The sequence below is a fragment of the Bison bison genome, unplaced genomic scaffold (genome assembly GCF_000754665.1).
Source record: "Bison bison bison isolate TAMUID 2011002044 unplaced genomic scaffold, Bison_UMD1.0 scf7180017864205, whole genome shotgun sequence".
Taxonomy (NCBI): Eukaryota; Metazoa; Chordata; class Mammalia; order Artiodactyla; family Bovidae; genus Bison; species Bison bison.
The window spans coordinates 1819828-1837124 of NW_011494777.1; the positions used below are offsets into that span (position 1 = coordinate 1819828).

The 17297-nt window shown below is 39.3% G+C and overlaps 1 protein-coding gene across 5 annotated transcripts in view; it reads right to left on the reverse strand.

The window, feature by feature from the left end:
* Positions 1–17297, reverse strand: part of ARHGAP32 (Rho GTPase activating protein 32) — a 132354-nt gene that overhangs the window by 37142 nt on the left and 77915 nt on the right. Inside the window, exon 1 of one of the 5 annotated variants that reach the window (XM_010844687.1) lies at positions 14732–15541. The exons of 3 other annotated variants lie outside the window; for them this stretch is intronic. The gene's annotated coding sequence lies outside the window, so the exon portion shown is untranslated. Of the gene's footprint in view, positions 1–5235; positions 6218–14731; positions 15542–17297 lie in introns of those variants that run through there. One more of the 5 variants, XM_010844688.1, reaches the window with a different exon arrangement.

Below are 17297 nucleotides of genomic sequence, written 5' to 3' on the forward strand. Positions count from 1 at the left end.
TCTTTCTATACCTTTATACATTTCCTGTATCCAGCTCTAATTATTAAGATGACCTAATCTCATAATTCAATTCCTTTTTTTTAGTTTATTTGGTGCTATTCTATAATATCTAAATATATAGCTTTTGTACGTGGTAAAAATATTCAGCAAGGATAAAATGTTAGCAATCCTATTTGAAGATTTAGAAACCATACTTAACCAATAGCTCAGAAACTGAAAGCTTTTGGGTCTTTCTAATAATAAAACAAGGACTTCCCTGGTGGCTCAGAAGGTAAGTGTCTGCCTACAATGTAGGAGACCTGGGTTCAATCCCTGAGTTGGGGAGATCCTCTGGAGAAGGAAATGGCAACCCATTCTAGTACTCTTGCCTGGAAAATCCCATGGACAGAGGAGCCTGGTAGCCTACAGTCCATGGCATTGCAAAGAGTCGGACATGACTAAGCGACTAAACTTTCAACTTTCAATAATAAAATGGTCCAATGAAGGCTGCCCATCCAAACATGCCTATTATTGGGCAGGCAAGAGCAAGTGGAAGCATACTGGACCAGGAATGCAGAGATGTAGTTTAAGTCCTGATTTGGCCGATAAATTGCTGCAAACTTTGAGACAAGGTAAGTAGCTAGTTTAGATCTCAGTTTAATAATATTAAGCATGAGAAGTTTAACTAGGCAATTTATGAATTCTAGATTTCAATGGAAATACTTGAGGAATCAAGAAACACTCTGAGAAAGTATAAAGTTAGAAAAGCAGAGAAAGCTCTAGAGTCTGTGGGAAATGTCTTTGCTTTAGGAAAATTTATCAGGAGGAAAAAAGGACATAATTTAAAATTCCACTGGACAGCTATATAACAAAATACATTCAGCTTTCTAAATTATCTTGGAAAAGGCTGCTATAAAAATTTAAAATAGGAAGACCATTGTTAAATGTTATTATTTCAAGCATAGTATATTAAGTTTAGTTTTTTAAAGTTGAATTGGTTTAATTATTTTATTTTTCTCCATGAAAATTTAGAAATAAGGAGTCCTTACATACATCATTTATACAACATACTTATAACTATTTCCAGAACTTGAAGCACAAGCATACAGTCTTTAATTGTTAAAAATATTCCCAGTTGTTGATCATGCCATATGATATACTGTTTCTCTGATCTGTTAGCAAGTCCCTGGTGAACACTACAATGGCCATTTATAATACTCTTTGTACTAGAAAAAGTGCCATATATTTTATAAAGATTAATTTTTGAACTAAGTTTCAGGAATTCACTATAGTAAGAGAAAAAAAAGTGAGTATTTTCTAAATATCCTGAATTTCTGAAAATATATTCTATCAGGTTGATATTCAAAATGTAAAATATTTGCTGTCTGTCTAGGAACTACTGAGTTTCCTGCTAGTTTTTAAAGCAAGAATAAAGCAATTTCAGCCTTGGGATTCACTGGCCTCCATCCATCCCAAAGCAGATGTCCAAGAAAATATGTAGATAAATTTGAGTATTAAATCTTAACATACTGTTGCAGTTATTATGGAATAAGAAAGTACAGAATCATAAACAATTTTGGAAATAAGAGAAAAAACACAGTTCTCAGACTGATGTGTGTGACAGCTGCTGGGGTAACATCGGGGACCAGCCCAGGCCAGGGATGAGGTTCTGGAATGTGGCCGCTGGAAGGGTTCTGGCATCTGTACATTCCAACCTCAAAGGAGGAAACCAGGTATTTGAGAAATGTCCTGTGCATGCAATACTGAATATAAAATAACTCTGACAGTAATGGCTCTTGTTTGAAAACCTGGAAAGCTACTAATGGGGCTTCCCAGGTGGCGCCATGGTAAAGAACCTGTCTGTCAATGCAGGAGACACAAGAGATCCCTGGGTCAGGAAGATCCCCTGGAGGAGGAAATGGCAGCCCACTCCAGTATTCTTGCCTGGAGAATTCTGGCGGGCTACAGTCCCTAAGGTCGCAAAGAGTCGGACACAACTAAGCAACTGAGCATGCGTGCACACACAGCGAGCAGAAGCTACTAACAGTTACCTAAGTCAAACAGGTTTCCATTTACTCATAGCAGAGAAGAGGAGGCATTTCAAAAGGCGTAACAGACAGGAGTGCAAATGGATGAAACTAACAGATCTAGAAAATAAATCTGTAGTAAATTTTAAAGAAGAGCTGTTCAGACATAGAGGAGATAAGAACAGTTCATTAGGAAAAAGAGAAGCAGAAAACTGGCAACAAACTGCTTCTTCAGAATATCCAATACAACTCTTACATGGAACAGCATGCCTGTGTTCCACTAAAATACTTGGGTGTTTGAATAAAAATATCTCTTTCTCAGAGTTAAGAATGAAACCAAAGCAACTTCATACTGCTGCTCTTCCCAGGGCAGGACATAAACAGTGATAGATAAACCACGAAGGGCATACTATGATAAGAGCTTCAAAAATCACCGTTTCCTTGGGAAAATGGGCATTAGGGTATGATTAGGACAGTCTTATTATTCACATCATACGTTTACTTTTCTGGGACTTACAAATTTTAGTAACAAACATGAAAGAAGGCTCAAATTTAGCTTATGTGATTTTAGGGTAATGTAAGTAAATTTTACATTTTTCTTGCTAAACTGGTACTGACTTTTATTTTTAAATTTTAAATTACAAATTAAAACAATAAATGTGATTGGTTTTGTTCCTCAACTCTGTACAAAAACAAAGTAAAATTTTTTTTTATCTCGGTAGCTTTACCACCTCAGTTATTATATAAAAGCCTCTTGACTAATTTCATTTCTAAATACAGAACAAAAAGATTTGCATTTTAGCAGAGGAGAGTGGGAGGAAACATGAGGTGGATATAAATTCCTGACACTAAAGGATTCTAATACTAGAATGGGTTATAATAAAAAGACTGTAGAAGCATCTCTGCTGAGGATTTTTAAATAATCTGGGCTCTCATTTTTCCCAGGTGAACTAGTACTACTTGATATGAAGCTTAAAAACTAGTACTATTTTAGGAGAACACTGATTTATGTATCTGTCTTATAAATTAGGCTCAAATAAGCACAGATTCTTAGGAATTCAGTAACATCAAAAGTAAGAGAACTATAAAGAAACTAAATGGGAAGAAATCCAAGAAAAGCGGGACATACATATAGCTGATTTACTTTGCTGTACAGTAGAAACTAACACAACACTGTAAAGCAATGATACTCCAATAAAAATTAATTTAAATTCTACTGTTGAAGTTCTAGAAATATGAATATGTTGAACCTTAATCTTAACAGTGTGAAAATTGTTTTCTTGAAATTATTTTATTAGATTAAAATGTAATCATGTTCACTTTGATGTCAAAAAACCCTGTGCACTTTATTAAGCTATGAACTTTGGTGTGGAACACTGATATGATCGGGGTGGGTTTTGTTTGTGTAGGTTATTTCCCCCTTCCCTTCCCATCCTTTCCTTCTGCAGGAGCTGGAGCAGAAACATCCCATAACTAAAGAAGAAAGAACAGAAAAGGAGAACTCTATTTAAAGGCAGATGGCTCAGAAGCCTGCTCTATGGAAGATCTAACTTTTGGCCTGGGAAGTAAGAACTTGGACCGTGGAGTCAGATAGACCTGAGGGCTAGAATCTACTCTCTAATCACTTACCACATGCAAGGTCTTGAGCAAATGACCTATTTAAGTCCAGTTCCCTCAAACACACAGTGAGAATGGCAATAACAATATCTATCACTCAGGGTCAGAGAAGGCAATGGCAACCCACTCCAGTACTCTTGCCTGGAAAATCCATGGATGGAGGAGCCTGGTAGGCTGCAGTCCATGGGGTCGCTGTGAGAAGGACACAACTGAGCAGCTTCACTTTCACTTTTCACTTTCATGCATTGGAGAAGGAAATGTCAACCCACTCCAGTGTTCTTGTCTGGAGAATCCCAGGGATGGGGAAGCCTGGTGGGCTGCCATCTATGGGCTGCACAGAGTCAGACATGACTTAGCAGCGACTTAGCAGCAGCATCACTCAGGGTTACTACAATGCTCATATGAAATTACAAATGCCAACCATTTAACTCTGCATGTGTCAATAAACAGGAGTTGTTTCACCACTGCAATTTCTTTGAAGACTTGTAGAATCCTCCAAGGTACAGGGCTAACCAGAACCTGAGTCGGCTTTACAAACCAGGTTTGATCATATCTGGTCTTGCCTCCTGAATTCAGGGCTGAGGTCACTAAGGAAAGGGACACATGAACACAGGGCCACGTTCTAGTTTCTGCTTATATAACTGTCTTATGTGCAAACTTAACCTAAGAGACTTTCGATTTCTGCTCTCTCATCTTGAATATCATATAGTACTACATAATACGCTAAAAAGAAGTTACAGTTGCAAACCATTATCATATGAGCAACTGGTGCTTCTTTCAAAGTTGACAGTGAAAAGGAGCTCTAAATTCTGAGCTTTCTCCATTTGTGGTTTTGAAAATCAAAATATCAATATTATTTAAACAGCAGTAGCAAAGAAAAATGTTCAATTTCTTAACAGGGCTAGTCTGTGATTCAGAGAAAACTGTGGTCTCCATGTTATCTTAATGAAAAGTATTTATAACCAAGATCTGAAGAAGCATCATATAAATACGGAGTACTACCGTGATGGTAAGAAAGTCTGTGCAAGAGGGAAAAAAGAATCAATGCAAATATATCATGGATAGAGATAACTGTCCTTACTAATGCCAATGAGGAAAAAATATCTGAAGATAAAAGGGCAGAAGGATTACTTCCTTGTGCTAATTTGAACAGCCTATACAGACTACCAAATTCTTTACAGTAAATCAGTGCTGCCTATTTTCTATCTGTCAATAACTGAGATGTTATTTACCCAGCAGGAAAAAAATTTAAATATGACATATATTTGCTGCTTATGAAACAGATATGTTCTTTTAACATGCAAACTTTTGTACATTAACCTGAGGTCTGGAAAACATTAAGAAACAAGCTGATCTGAAATTTTAAAGTAAGTATTTCCTGAACCCAGGAAAGTAAGAGATAATACCTACAGAGTTAAATCTACTTCAAAAAATGATCACCTCTCTACAACCATGCCAAAGGTTAAAGCTCAGTCATTCCATTTGTGGCTAGTTAAATAATTAGCCAGTCACCTAAAAGCAGCCAAGGAAATACATGCCCAAATGCAATATAAAAAATAGTCTCAGTGAAATATTTGTCAAACACTTGAATAACTGACTGAGATGTCCTTACCTCTCGCTGCGGCACAGGTTTTAGGATCAATAATTAAAATTATTCCGAATGGCTGCACCTGGCAGTAGGCTCGACAGGACGCCGTGGCTCTGCATTCCGTGCAGAATGAATGACAGTCACACCGGCTCAGACTTAACCACCACCGCGGGGTGACTCCCAGTCAGACCTTCCCAGCACGCGGAGGTTCCAGCTCTGCTCCCAGCAGTTTCCTTAGCCCCGGTTTCTGGTCTTTAGTCAAGCAGAGTGGTTTGTGTGCACGGGAGAGCTCTGCCTGCAGAAGCTTAATCCTCTCTTTGCATGTCCTGCTTTCCAACACAGCAGAGATGCCCCAGCCCAACTACACTTGCAGAACAGGCTTCGCCAGGGTAACTCCACCCACCCACTTCACACAGGTACAAATCTGCTCAGAAAACACTAGGACTAAACTGATAATACTTTAACTTTTTTAAAAGTCACTGACTATTCGGTTGTTTATATTTGCTATCCATATGGGAGACAGTGTATTCTATAAAAATGATGGTATTTACACCCAATTAAAAAAAAAAAACAAAAAAAAACCTGATCTAGCAGGAAGTACTATCTACAAAAGGCTGAATCATTAAACTGGCAGTGACAGGCTGGGAGAACATAACTCTGAATATCTTTGCTGATAATGAGTCGTGATTGTTTTCTACTCAGACAAAAAAATTATCAATGTACTGCCTTTGCATGAAAAATTCTGAGACTGGAATGCACAATTTTTTAATATGCAAGTGAAAAGTTTTAAAACCTGAAAAATTTTTTTCAGAATTAAAAAATAAGAATTGCACATGATCAACTATACTTCAATACAAAAAAAAATCCATAATTAAATGTTTCTGATTATGACCTCCTCCTTTATGCACTGCCAAATGTTGAAATTGTAGCTCTACTTATATAAGTATTGAAAAGATTCAGTATTTATACTAAATAGCAGTGAAAGTGAAAGTGAAGTCGCTCAGTCTTCAGTCGCGTCCAACTCTTTGCGACCCCATGGATTGTAGCCTACCAGGCTTCTCAGTCCATGGGATTTTCCAGGCAAAAGTACTGGAGTGGGTTGCCATTTCCTTCTCCAGGGGTACTGTACTGTTAACCCGACTAGATATGAAAAAATAAATGGATTGGAAGATATTAAAATATTAATATTAAATTAATATTTTGTGTTCTAAATGACTTTTCACCAATACCAATATAAATCATGTTCAGACACTTGTTCCTAGTAAACAAAATGATGTTTCATTTGCCAGAAAGATTCTAAATAATTTATAGACAGTCTTCATTATAACACTATGAAGTTGATTAGAACACTATTCCCGTCTTAGAGATGAGGAAGCCAAGGTCACACAAGTAGGAATTGTTGAATTCAAGATGCCTGGGGAGTATTTATCATTCTTTCCTCTCTGGTCGCAGTTCTGAATAAAGGAATGTTGATAAATGGTAGGCCACAATAAGAAAAACAATGAATTGATGTGATTTCACAATATGAGAGACCACAGAGAAATCCAGAGCATGACAGGAACAAAACATGTGGATTTTTTTTCATTGGAACAGCTGTGGACTTATGGATTTTGATGAATAGGAAATGAAGCTCCCAAGAGTTCATTCACGGTGGAAAAGGCACAGCTACCCCTCCTCCCCGCTCCCTTCCTCAGCACTGAACACACAAGGGTAGGGGCCCAACAGAAAGAGGAAGGGGAAAGGGAAAAAGGGGGCTGGGTGAAGGGGAGCCCATGCTGTAGAGAAGCCATCTGGGGGACACTCAGTGCAACTCAAGAGCCCCTCATGCTCCCCAACATACAAGCACAGATGGGATAAATAAATTAGACGGTAGCTCTCCTGAGTGCAGGAGAATGACAAAATAACCCTCACCTGAAACTCAGAGGCTGCACTTTCTGCCATGTAAAAATACAGGTAAGAATATGAGTGTGTGCAAACCTCGGTGAAAGTGGACTGAAGTCTGTAATCTGTTTCACTGTATGGTGACAATGTCATTTCCTGGTTTTGATGATGTACAGTATAGTTATGTGAGGTGTGACAACTGGGAGAAGTTGGGCTTTGAATATATGGGACCTCTCTGTACTATTTTGGTAACTTTGTCTGAGACTATAATTATTCTAAAATACGAAGTTTAAAATGTGGCTCACTAAAAAGCATCATGCTCTGTCTTTCAATGACTGCTGATGGCACAAGAGAGGTCACCTGTTATTTTCTTCTTGCATTTTACAAAATGGAGGTTATCCTGTGAAGATCTAAGATGGGTCTATGTGGCTAGTGGGGGCAACAAGAGAATTCCCTGAGCAGGCAAAGGCTACTTTCTAGTCATTCTATCAGAAGGGTCGCTGTCAATAGAGTGAAATGTGATCTGATTCTGGGTGTGTTTTTGGCCATGAAACTGGTAGAATTTACATACAAACTGTCAAGGGTCTGAATAATTTGGGTAATTTTTATGATAGAATTTTCTCTGCTCCAAACCTTCTCACATCTTCCCATCTAGCTTTAAACGAAAGTCCAAATCCACACAGTGGCACCCAAGCCCCAAGGAGAATCCGATGCCCTTCCACCTCCAGACCTCACCCACGTCTTCACTCACTGCTCTGGTCAAACCAGGCTTCCTGCTGAGTCTTTAACAAGCCTGGACACATGCTGTTCAGTGTCCTTACACTTGCAGTTTCCTCTCTGGAAAGCTCTTCCCACAAGTAAGTGCTTATCCCTACTCCTCATCTCCTTCAGGTCTTGGCTCCCAAAGTTACCTTCTAATGGGGCTTCCCTGATAGCTCAGTTGGTAAAGAATCCACCTGCAATGCAGGAGACCCCAGTTCAATTCCTTGGTCAAGAAGATCCCCTGGAGAAGGGGTAGGCTAACCACTCCAGTATTCTTGGGTTTCTCCTTGTGGCTCAGCTGGTAAAGAATCTGCCTGCGACGTGAGAGACCTCGTTTGATCCCTGGGGGAAGATCCCCCGGAGAAGGGAAAGGCTCCAGTATTCTGGCCTGGAGAATTCCAGGGACTATCCATGGAGTCACAAAGAACAACTGAGTGACTTTCACTTTCACATTACTTTCTAATAAACCCCTCCCTGACCACTCCATTCTCCTCCTCTGAAATTACAGCCCCACAGGAACCACATCCCAGGACTTTCTAACCTCACTTCTAGGCTTCATTTTTCTCCACAGCACTTACCTACCTTAGTGTATGTTTAATATATTTGCCTTTTTCTTTCCCTCTCATCAACTTGAATACAAACAGCAAAATGACAATATTTGTTTGTTGTGTCCACTATTTTAGCCCTAGTACTTGGTATGCACTCAGTAAATGTTTTATCACTGAATGAATGAATACTGGAAATGATCAGAAATGGAAAAGTTGCTTTATATATGGCAAGGATTAGATTGAACCTACCCCAAGCACTGGCTAAGGCCTAAATGGGAGTTTAGGAAACATCTTTGATACTAGTAGTAGAAATTATGCTTATTCATAATTATTGATTAGCTGTTTTAAAACAAATGCTATGTATAAAGGATGCAAATTAATATACAATAGACTATCTATCCAGAAGCAATTCTGGGTTAAGAAAAAAGACTCGCAAAAAGTGAAGTATAAAATTCAAAATAAGCTAACTTATTACCAAACTCTGTTTCCAAATGAGTGACACAAGGAACAGCTACTGTAGGCCGTAGGCCTTTGTTATTCAAAACATAGTCTTAGGACCAGTATTATGGAATTACCTGGGAGCTTCTTAAACATACAGAACATCAGGCCCCACCCTAGTGAATCACGATCTACAGTTTTTAACTCTCTCTCTCAGGCAGGTTGAATGTACATTCAAGTTTGTGAAGCAGCGGCCCAAGGAGCCTCCGTGAAGAACAGAGTAAGTCATCTCACGCAGAAGAAAGACCACAGGCACAGAAGCGGGGGAACCCAAAGGACAACCAAGCAGAGAATAAGGAAACATATTATTGATGCTGAGCAGAGATGAGAAATGGGAAAAACAGGTTACAAACATAAATGTTCTGGTATTTTATGGAGCATCTTAAATTCCAGGCTAAAGGTTCAGTATATAATTCTGGCACAAAGGGAAATCACCCGGGTTTTCTGAAGTCAGGGATTACACGTCATAAAGGTTGTATTCTGAAGTTTTATTTTAGTAGTAAACATTAAGATAGACTAATTCCACAGGCATTAATTGTGCAGCCGGTGTGCACATACCCTGTGGGGGAGACAAGGATGAATGAGACACATTCGTCACCAGCGAGGAGATGGCAACTTAGTGAGCAAGGGAAACAGCTGCTATTAGATCTGACATGGGGGCAAACAGGACGCAGGCCTGGGGATAATGGGCGGGGAGAGCTGGTCAGGGAGAGACGGGCCAGGGAGAGCTGGTCAGTGGAGCTTTCATGCACAAGAAGATTATGGCCTGAGTCTAAATACAAGGAAAATGTCAACTCGGGGGGAGTGGGAAGGAGGGCATTTTGACTGTAGGGGCAGCAGGAGCAGAGGGAAAGCTACATGATCACATGGTATGTTCTGAGGACACCAAAGCAGAGCCCAGCGAGCACATGGAGAAAGGGCAGAACCAGAGAACAGAGGAGGAGGTTGACTGAAAGTGACACAGCAGAGTCAAGTCTGGAGGTACGTCTTATGTGCAGTGAGGAGCAATTGAAAGATATTTTTTAATTAATTAGAGAGGCTTAGAAAGAATGATGGCTGAAACAAAACTAGCTAATGAAGTAGGTTCTGATAAGCACTAATCTTCATTTCCCCTTTAACACATCTTTTGCCCTAATTACTGTTCTGTTCATTTCCAGAAATACATTTTTATTTTCTCTTGTTGTAATAAAACCAAAAGATATTAAATAAATAATTTGTTCTGGGAGACAAAACAATAAACTTTACCTCTATTCCGTGTTCTGTGGTGGGAAAATTCTGGCTTTTTAGTTTAATAATCGCAAATGAGTTTAATCCACCTGGTGCAGGGCCAGGGCAACTAGGTGTGGGCAGTGATTACCAGGAGAGGTCAGAAGACTTCTCCAGGCCAGCTGTGAAACCTCGGGCACATCATGGAAGTCTTTCTGAGTTGCTCTGTTAGTTAAAAAGGGGTGCGTGGGGAACAAAAATACATTCTGCATACTTAGTATCCTGCAAGGCTGTATCGGTTCAAGGTCCAATTTAATAAAAATATAATATTCGAAAAGTCTAAGGCAACTACAAACATGTGGTGTTTTGAATTCTCTGTTTTTCCCTGAGAGTGAGAAAAGTATTATCTTGATGTATCTATGTATTTGGAGAGAAAAATACCTGGGCATTCTAGCATTTTGGAACTCCTTTAAATCTTACAGCAATGCCTCCTAAGGCACTGATTTTAATATCTGATTCTTAAGACATCTGCCTCCAGAGCGATAAAGTAAGCATGTGTTCAATGGGAAGAATATTCCATACAGTGTTCCATGTGGGGTGAAGTAAAAACCGGAACCTTTTCACTTCCTATAGAGTGGCTGCCTCACGCTAAAGTGACAAGTAAGGAAGCATGGTTACAGAAGAGCAAAGTGCTGCTGCACACTCAGAGAAAGGAACAAACAGTCCAGAAGCAAGCAGATGAACATAAAGGAAAAAACTATAATTAGGCAGAATTGCAACAACAAAAACAAGATTCTGAAGGGCCAGTTTTCTAAAAGGATACAAGGACTTTTTAATTTCAAAATTACTCTACAAATTCAGGCTGTTGCTTTATAAACTACTTCTTAAATGAATGTAAGGATTTCATTAGCATTACATTTGATCACTGTCTTTCCCCAAAATGAAAACCTCAGCTCCTTCTGTGTCTGCTAACAAAAAAATTTATGATGCAAACTTTATTCAAGTGACCATCCAAAGAAGCTGCCTTCCACACCATGGGCCCATGAAAGCGACTGTAACTTGTTTGTTACAGGTATACTGTGAAATATTTACATATAAATTTATACCAATAAATAACACATTAAATAAGTTATCCACATAAACTAAATAGACCTAATTTTAGACACTCCTGAATTTAAATGATATAACATAGTAGATAACCATAAATTGATAAAATAATAACGGCTGATAGTGATTAAGTATCCAGGGGGCTTTAAATGCTTTACATCTAATCTTCAAATGAATCTTGGCTCACTTCCTAGATGAGGAAATTAAAAATCAGAGAAGCCAAATGACATGCACAGGGACAGTAAAACATGGCACAGGGATTAAAACCCAAGGCTGAAGCCCGTGCTCTCAGCTCTCTGTCCTGCTTTTCACATAGGTATATAAACTAAATAAAACATCTGCATTAAATCTGCTTTCACAAAATACCTATTTATGGGGTGGCTGCATTAGGACCTTAGAAATTACCTATTTGGACAGGGTGGACTGAAGGGGAGACTATAGTCTATAAAGAGTCATATATGATCAGTGCAAAGGAGTTAAATAGTACAGAAGCAAATGGAAAAAAAAGAAATGTCCGTTGCTATATTTGCAATCTCATGCGCCTCTCCAGTGAGGGATGCATCCTCCTGATCCTCTATGAGTTTACAATAGGACTGTACTGCTCTGTGATTTGCTCTTTCATTTAACAACACATCACAGAAAAAAAAAAAAAAAAACAACCCTGGGTGAGCATATATGCTTTTACTTCATTCTTTTGAGGGCTGCAGAGTACTTCACAGTATGAAAGTATAACATCTATTTTGAGAATGTGATTTTCAACCTTTGTGTATTAAAGCAATACCCTAAGGAGGATTTACCTGGATGGGAGGTATATTTAAAAAACATGAAGTAACCAATTAAAAATCGACAAAGGACTTGAATAGACATTTCTCCAATAAGCACATGAAAAGATGCTCTATGTCATCACGCTTCTGTATAATCACCACCTGGGCCAACAGAGCATGACCAGCACTTCCAAATCCTCCCTCCTACCTACCTGCTCACTCTCCTCTCCAGAAGTACCACTGCCTAAAGTTTATCACCACACAACAGCCCCAAACTCTATGACTGTGAACTCTCTCCTTACATATGTGGGATTATACAGTGTAAGTATGTAGGTAAATCAGGCTTCTTTCCCTCAATATTTGTGTGGGACTCATCCATGTCGTTGCATATAGCCATGACTCATTTCATTTTCACTGGAGGAATCCACTGAATGAACACACCTTTATTTATCTATCCCACTGTGGATATACCTTTGAAATTCTTTAGTTTTCTGACACTAGGAATAAGGTTGCTATGAACATACTACATATACACCTAAGAGTGGAGCTGCTGGGCCACAAGGTATATACGTGTACAACTCAGGAGGCAGTGCCAAACGCTGCTTGGCCCACATCACGCTACCCTGCAGTACATGGGAATTCGCAGTGATTTACACCCTTGCCAACTTTGGGTATTGCTACTCTTAAATTTTAAGCATTCTGATGAATGTGTTTTCATGAGTTAATAAAATTTTGATTTGCATGTGAAGAAAGCTGAGCGCCAAAGAATTGATGCTTTTGAACTGTGGTGTTGGAGAAGACTCTTGAGAGTCCCCTGGACTGCAAGGAGATCCAACCAGTCCATTCTGAAGGAGATCAGCCCTGGGATTTCTTTGGAAGGAATGATGCTAAAGCTGAAACTCCAGTACTTTGGCCACCTCATGTGAAGAGTTGACTCATTGGAAAAGACCCTGATGCTGGGAGGGATTGGGGGCAGGAGGAGAAGGGGACAACAGAGGATGAGATGGCTGGATGGCATCACTGACTCGATGGACCTGAGTCTGAGTGAACTCCGGGAGTTGGTGATGGACAGGGAGGCCTGGCGTGCTGCGATTCATGGGGTCGCAAAGAGTCGGACACGACTGAGCGACTGAACTGAACTGAAAGACTCATGATGTGGAACAACTTGTGGTGTGCTTATTCAGCATTTTGATATCTGTTGTTCAAGTTTTCATGCAATTAAAAAAAATCAGTTTATCTCTCCTTTTCTAATTCTTTACATACTTTGGTTCTGTGACCTTGGTCAGATAAGTGTGCTGCAAATATCTTTATCACTTTGTGATTTGCCCTTTTCACTATCTTAATAGTATATTACAATTTACTTTCTGAACTTCAAGTTTAATAATTAAGCTTTTCAGTTAGGATTACTGCTTTATGTATAACCAAGATCATGATGGAGAAGGAAATGGCAACCCACTCCAGTATTCTTGCCTGGAAAATCCCATGGATGGAGGAGCCTGAGGCTACAGTCCATGGGATTGCAAAGAGTTGGACATGACTGAGCAACTTCACTTCACTTCACTTCTTCACTTCAAGATCATGAAAATAGCCCATGAAGATATTCCACTGTATTCTCTTCTAGGAGTTTTGCTGTTTCACCTTTCACATACAGATCTATAATTTTCAAGAGCTAGCACCATTTACTGAAATGACTGTCCTTTTCACAATGCTCCTACAGTGAATAAACCAAGGACCTATTAATATATGTACACGTTTGTTCCTGGACTCTGTTCTTTACCGCCATTCTATTTGTCTATCCTTGTATCAACCTCAGTATCTTAATCAGTGAAGCTTTAATAGTAAGTCTTGATATCTATAATATAAAGTTTCCACTAATTTTGTTCTTCCAAATTGTCTTAGGTATTTGGGGCTCTGCATTTCCATACAAATTTTAGAATCGATTTAGAATCAGTTGTCAATTTCAACACAACTCCTAACTTAAAGCTTGGGGCATTATCAACAACTCGGCCCTATTGGGCTTCATGGGTTGTTCTGAGAGCACCAGGACTTTCTCTGCTCCATCAACTGATACCCTGAGGGCTCAGGTCCCCACACACTGGGTCACTTCTCTGGATTTCCTTCTTCTGCTTCATCTTAGCTCAGTAACTGTTCAGTACCTTATTAACTCTCCAATGCTTCAAAGAGACTATATTATGTTTTTACATTTCTGTCCAGATTTTCTGTTTTCAGAGGGGAGGTTTTTCTAAATTCTCTAGTCCTCCATTTTTAGAAGCTCATGCCCGTAAAGTAAGCTTTACTTTTCTTTTCTCTTCACCTTTCTCCACCTTCTGCCCACTCCTTCCCTCCCCAAACTCGCTCTTTCTTTCTTTCTGGAAGAAAAGGTGGATAAGGTGGGAAGATGGGGGATTCAACCATGGAAATTAATAAAGACCAAATGTTGACCCTACAAAGAAAACACGTGCTACGAGAACTGCAGAATTCATTAGATGGGCTTAAGAGAGGCTGCACAGAGAGAAGAGGTCAGCAGAAAGCATGTGAGCTGGAGAGAGGACGGTGAGCCAACATCAGAGAGGTGAGTGACATGTGGAAGGGGTGGAGGCAGAGAGAAGTGCGCAGAAGAAACATCTGCGGAGGCAACAGCTGAGAAGACTGAAAACTTGAAGAAAGACATCAGTAAATAACTGCTCAGTAAATGCCAAGCAGGAGACACACACAGAAGTCCTCATGCGCTTCCTTCCTCTTCCTCCCACTCACCTCAGCCTCATCAGCTGTCAAAGCAGAACCTGTGGGGACGGAACAAACGCCAGTTTCTTTGGAACAAGCGTTTACCTTTCTTCCTCTTAACTCTCCTCCCCACCTCCCCACCCCACACACGCCCTTTTCCTTAAGGTACCATGGATACGTGCTAACTTGGTCAGGACATGGTGATTCATTAACTTTATTTTTACAGACACAAATAATTGGTCATACTGAGAACATTAAGAAGAGTTCCAAAGCGAAAATTTTCTTTACTGCCCTTGTTGTGCAATAATACAGGGAGCTTTAAGTTGCAGTCTCAAACTATAGCTCTATCTTTCAGACCTGGTATCTCACAGTGACAGATGGCAATGTTAAAAATAAACAGAACATTCAAGTTATTTGTACTGAAGGCAAAGACAGTTTTAAAGTGTGAAACAAGCCTGAGGCTGATAGAACTCACATTATCCTTTTCAAAATGTATTAAGAATGCACATTTCCCTATGCCAACCCTGCAATGTTGCCCATCAAAGTTAAATATTAGCTTTTGAAGGTGTGCTGTCATTATACATCACTACTAATCTAGAATTAACAATGCCATACAGGTCTATTCATAGAAACCCATTTTCCAGAACTGTCAATAACTGATTAACTTTCTCAAGTTTTAAAAGTGCTGGAGGTTATCACTATTAGAAATACACTTTCATATTCAGAACATGAGAAAATACTTGATATAATACCAATATTAAGCTAATTTTTTAAAAACAGTTCACAGCATATCTGAGGTAACATGATCAAAGATAAGACTTTATAATTAATAAAAGTTATATAGTTTATATAGCAGAAATACATGAAAATAATATACAAGAAATAACAGTAAATTTTTGATATAGAATTCTGATAACTTTAAAGCAGTGACCACAAAAACTCATGATCATCTCAGATGGATAAAAAGTATCAGACAGGGCTTCCCTGGTGGGTCAGTGGTGAAGAGTCCATCTGCCAATGCCAGAGACATGGGTCCAATCCCCAGTCTGGGAAGATCCCACAGGCCATGGAGCAACTAAGCCCATGTGCCACAGCTATTGAGCCTGTGCTCGAGAGCCTGGGAGCCCCAACTACTGAAGTCCACACGCCCCAGAGCCCATGCTGCAAAAACCCACCGCAACAAGAAGCCCACATATCACGAGAGAAGAGCGCACGCTGCAACGAAGACCCAGCACAGCCAAAAATAAAACTTACATTAAAAAAGACATCTGAGAAAATCCAACACCTTTTTGTGATAAAATCATTCAACAAACTAGGAATTGAAGGGTACTTTGTCAACCTGACAAAGGGCATCTATGAAAACCACACAGTTAAAAGTTTTTACATAACAACATACAATTAGATGACTTCTCTTAAAAGATCAAAAGTAAGACAAGGATGCCTAGTCTCAAAACTTCAACACTGTAACACAGCCAGGGCAACTGGGCAAGAGTAAGACATAAAAAACATCCATATTGGAAAGAAGAAGTAAACATGTCTATTCACAAATGACATGATCTTATATATAGAATATACCAACAACCTATCAGAACTCATAAATGTTTCAAGTCTCAGGATACAAGATTAACATACAAAATTAATTGTATTTCTATGCACTTGCAATGAACAATAAGAAAATGAAACTAAGAAAACAACTCCATTTACAAAAGCATCAAAAGAATAAAAATAAATTTAACAACAGATATGCAGAACTTAAAAAAAAACTACAAAAAGTTGAATGACATGAAGGATCTAATCAAATGGGAAAAAAATCCCATGTTCAAGGACCAAAAGACTTAAATACTGGCCGGAAGGTAATACTTTCCAAATTGATTTGTAGATTCAGTAAATCCCTATCAGAATCCCAACCATCTTCTTTTAGAACTAACAAGATGATTCTAAAATTCATGTGGAATTGTAAGGCACCTGGAAAAACCAAATCAATCCTGAAAAAGAATAAAATTGGAGGACCTCCCAATTGCAAAATTTACTACTAAGCAATGGTAATCAAGACAGGGTGGTACTGGAATAAGAACAGACATATATATCAATGGAACAGAACTGAAAATGTAGAAATAAATTCATGGATCTAAGGTCAACTGACTTTCTACAGGGGAGTCAAGTCAATTAAATAGGGAAGAAATAACCTTTTCAACAAATCATGCTCAGATAACTGGATATCCAATGGACTTGGACCTCAAAAACATACACAAAAATTAACTCAAAATGGGTCAGATCAGATCAGTCGCTCAGTCGTGTCTGACTCTTTGCGACCCCATGAATTGCAGCACGCCAGGCCTCCCTGTCCAACACCAACTCCCGGAGTTCACTGAGACTCACGTCCATCGAGTCAATGATGCCATCCAGCCATTTCATCCTCTGTCGTCCCCTTCTCCTCCTGCCCCCAATCCCTCCCAGCATCAGAGTCTTTTCCAATGAGTCAACTCTTTGCATGAGGTGGCCAAAATACTGGAGTTTCAGCTTTAGCATCATTCCTTCCAAAGAAATCCCAGGGCTGATCTCCTTCAGAATGGACTGGTTAGATCTCCTTGCAGTC